General features: G+C 37.0%; 1 protein-coding gene across 1 annotated transcript in view; it reads right to left on the bottom strand.

The window, feature by feature from the left end:
* LOC107702599 (phospholipid phosphatase-related protein type 1-like) overlaps positions 1-4,499 on the bottom strand; it is an 80,606-nt gene that overhangs the window by 62,941 nt on the left and 13,166 nt on the right. The gene's annotated exons all lie outside the window — the stretch shown is intronic.

Genomic DNA, 4,499 nt, shown 5'->3' with positions numbered 1-4,499 from the left:
TAAACCAGCAAAGGACCAGCTTAAACCAGCAAAGGACCAGCTTAAACCAGCAAAGGACCAGCTTAAACCAGCAAAGGACCAGCTTAAACCAGCAAAGGACCAGCTTAAACCAGCAAAGGACCAGCTTAAACCAGCAAAGGACCAGCTTAAACCAGCAAAGGACCAGCTTAAACCAGCAAAGGACCAGCTTAAACCAGCAAAGGACCAGCATCAACCAGCTTAAACCAGCATCCCAGCGTCAAAACATACCAGCATATTCTTGTTTTTTCACCAGGGATTCACCGGTGAAATCCAGTAATTTCAATATGGAACCAGATTTGGAAATTTGTGTGGGGGCGAAAGATTTTCCCAAGGGAGATTTCCCAACAGGTTCAAGCTGACCAACAGAAAACTGCTTGGTTTGGAAGTGATTTTTTGTGAGAAATAGCCTATGCCTCCTATGACTTTAGACTTTTTCAGTCCGCGAAATTTTGCCAAAATTTTGATAATGTGACTGCACCATACACAAAAAACATTAGAAACCATGACAGAATTTGTAATGGTTTTACTGGTTATAATGGGAATTGTATTGGTTTTAATGGAAACTTTAATGTTGGCCTCTACTGGTAATTGGTCGCCTTCTATTGGTGGTTTGTTAAAAGACTAAATCCTAATGGAACATGTCCCAAAACACGCTACAGGAAACCATTATTTAATGGTTTTAATGGTTAAAAGTTGATGGTTTGTAATGTGTGTTATGGTAGGCTATCTGTAGAATTTGTTGTGATGGCTTTGGATTGTTGTTGTTGTTTTTCAGCAGGGAATGCACTTCATGCATGGTTGTATAGTCAGATGTTGTGGTGTTTTATTGTTCAAACACTTAACAACATTTTGTTAGATAAATTCCATTAATGTTGGCCTCTACTGGTAATTGGTCGCCTTCTATTGGTGGTTTGTTAAAAGACTAAATCCTAATGGAACATGTCCCAAAACACGCTACAGGAAACCATTATTTAATGGTTTTAATGGTTAAAAGTTGATGGTTTGTAATGTGTGTTATGGTAGGCTATCTGTAGAATTTGTTGTGATGGCTTTGGATTGTTGTTGTTGTTTTTCAGCAGGGAATGCACTTCATGCACGGTTGTATAGTCAGATGTTGTGGTGTTTTATTGTTCAAACACTATTAACAACATTTTGTTAGATAAATTCCATTAATATATAAATATTTAATAGTGTTATAATCATAATGAATCCCTATTTTGTTAAAAAAAAAAATGTTGTTCCCATCATCACCAAAGAAGGCATTGCTTGCAGTTAAATGATCTACAAATACTCTGCAAATCAATTTGATCGATTTTTTTAAAAGTTCCAACAAGACTAAGTGTTCACTATATTGTAAGTTATATTGACTGTCTGTTGTGTTGTTTGTTATTAGCATGACTTTTGAGAACTAGCTATATTCACCAGCAATCTTAATATTAATGTTAGGTTAATAATTATCTAATTATGCTACGTGTCCACTATAATGTTTATAATATCTTTCCCATCTCACTTGAGAACTCAATTTCTAAATAAGTCGAAGTCAACTTCGTAAATGGTTTCGACCGAATCCTTCAAAAAGAATCGGTTCAAACGAACAATTCGCCTGCGAAACGGACAATGGACACAATTCGAGCGTGAACAGAAAGACAAACAAGCAGGACCCCTGTGGTTTCCAAACAGAAGCGTACTGTGATTTGACTGGTCACCCAGTGCAGTGACTACGTTTGCGTCTGCTCTTGAATTATTCATTAGAAAGGGGATTGTGAGAGCATCACCCGCGTTTAGGAGGTAGGCTAAACTGAACGCGGGCTTCTCCATGCGCGTTTAAACTGCTTTCGTCTTAAAAACGCCAACATACGTCCATTTGAACGCATGTTTACGTATACGTACATATAACTAAAGCAAGAGCGCGTCCTGTAGAAACAGAATGCTGTTTCACTGGGCAGCTGCTATCAGATGATAATTTGTCATGGCATGCGCTACACACGCATCTGTTTGCGCTGAGGATGTGCCGTCAGGCGTTTAATGTATGCAGTTTGGACAAAGAGACTGGAGGAATGCAGAGAGGGCATGTTGCTTTGTAGTGTGTGTGTGTGTGTGTGTGTGTGTGTTCCCCCTCAGGCCAGCAGCTCTCAATGCGTCTGAGAGGGGAAGACCCTCCTTTGTGTTTAATCATTAACTATCAGGCCAAATCCTCTTCCCATCAACCCATTTCTCTTTCATTATTAACACTGGAACAGAAAATAATGTTTGCTGCATTATCTCATCTGATATATTTTGTAGGCTATATCTGAAACAACTAATTTATGTAGTCAAATATAACAGGGTAAGGTGGGGTAAGATGCCCCCCTCCCCATTGTTCATCTGAATATCAAAACTTGTGAAATTTAGTTAGTCAAAACAGCTTTGAGGTTAATAGGTTATTATTCTTGTTATAACCTGACATATCTTAAATTCAAATATGGGCAATTAAATATGTATTCATATGCCTGTATATAAGTCATAGAATAGTTTTACCTTTCAGATGAATCTCTTTTACTGGGATTGTGCTTTGTCTGTTAAGTTACTCAATTATATAATGTCAAAATAAAAATGTAAATAATTATACATTATATTTAAATAATAAATTATACTAAATTACAATTACATAATATTATGATATAATTATACATTATATTTAAATAATAAAGTACATTCATTTAGTATTTTACATTGACACTTTAAAATAAATATCTAAATATTAATGGAAATTTTATCAAAAATCTTTTTTACGTTCTGTTAATTGTTATGTATGCATGCATGCCATGAGAATAAGTGGAAGCTAAAATCAAAGAGCTTTTATGATTTTAAATATTTAGTCTTATTTATTCTATTACTTATTTATTGTATTTATTTATTGTATTTCATTCATTTGTTAATGTATGTATGCATGAATTTAATGCATTTATTTAAAAAAAAAAAAAACATTTATGAGAGATTATCTCACAGTGACGGCATGCATGGAAGTTTGTAGTAGAGTCAAATAATTCTGGGTCAAATTTGAGAATTTGAGAATTGGATCAGTCTTATCCATGAACAAAACAGACAAGTTCTGGAGTCGTGTGGATTATTGTGATGTTTTTATCAGCTGTTTGGATTCTCATTCTGACGGCACCCATTCACTGCAGAGCATCCATCTGATGAACACGTGATGGAATGATAAATTTCTCCAAATCTGTTCCCATGAAGAAACAGCTTGGGTGAGTACATTTTCATTTTTGGGCGAATTAATAATGAACAAATCATCCGGGCAACTTCTGTGAAATGGATCCACTGATTCACCCGAAAAGATCTGACTCGCAAGAAGGATTTGTTCATGAATCATGCATCTCCCATTAAATCTCATAAACACGGATTTGATCAGTGCATGTATCATGCACTCTGTATCAACCATATTAAGGGTTGGGTAATGTCTAGAATTGGTGACTGGGGACGTTGTTTGTCCTGATGTTCATTACCCATTTTAATGTGTACACATGACATTATGGGAGTATGACAGTTTAGGATTATTATAAGGCTGTTGTGTTTGCAGCATGTGCGTGCATCTGGACCTGAAAATGGCCTTATGTTATTTGTCTGTAAAACGACAATTAAGAACAATCATCAGCCCTAAAGACTCCCATGAAATGTCTGTCTACACCATTACAGATCCTCACAGAGCAGACAGTTGGCAACACAGATTGTGGGTTTGCGTACTGTACTGGAGTGTGGTGAACATCATTGTGATGATCATCAGATCGTCTTACTTTTCTAGACTTCATGCATCAGCTTTTGCATTGTAAGAAATATCAATATTGCTTTCTCCAGTGAAGCAGTCGTCTTTTCTGAATCAGGAGAGAAATATGCACAGATCAAGTGCCATTTACAAGTGAAAAACAGCTCTAAACAAATATGTGGGTGGATTTTGACGTAAAGGACAAGGAGATGGACTTTTTCATTGGAGGAAGTGTTATTATGGATTATGGACTCATATTTTGGCAAGAAGCAACAGTTTAAAGTTAAATGTCATGGATTTGTTTCTTACAAACATGCAGCTTTTGGCTTCTCGAGATGTTAATTGAAGGACTGGAGTGCTGTGGATTACTTGTGGATTATTGTGATGTTTTTATCAGCTGTTTGGACTCTCATTCTGACGGCACCCATTCACTGCAGAGCATCCATTGCTGAGACAGTGATGCAATGCTACATTTCTACAAATCTGATGAAGAAACAAACTCCTCTACATCTTGGATGGCCTGAGGGTGAATAAAGGTGAGTAAAGTGCACCACTGGTAACGCATTATAATATGGCGTTATTTTAATGACAAATGTCGAGAGCGCATTATTGTAGCGCGAAAGCACATTAATACAATGCGCGAGCGCAAATCTCTCCGCTCGCGCGCGGATTTCCTTTGCTCTCGCACAAAACCGGACGCGCGCGCTCAGATACACGCTGCTCT

Source organism: Sinocyclocheilus anshuiensis, unplaced genomic scaffold, assembly GCF_001515605.1.
Source record: "Sinocyclocheilus anshuiensis isolate Anshui unplaced genomic scaffold, SAMN03320099.WGS_v1.1 scaffold210, whole genome shotgun sequence".
In the NCBI taxonomy this organism is placed as follows: Eukaryota; Metazoa; Chordata; class Actinopteri; order Cypriniformes; family Cyprinidae; genus Sinocyclocheilus; species Sinocyclocheilus anshuiensis.
This window is presented reverse-complemented; position numbering and strand designations above follow the sequence as displayed.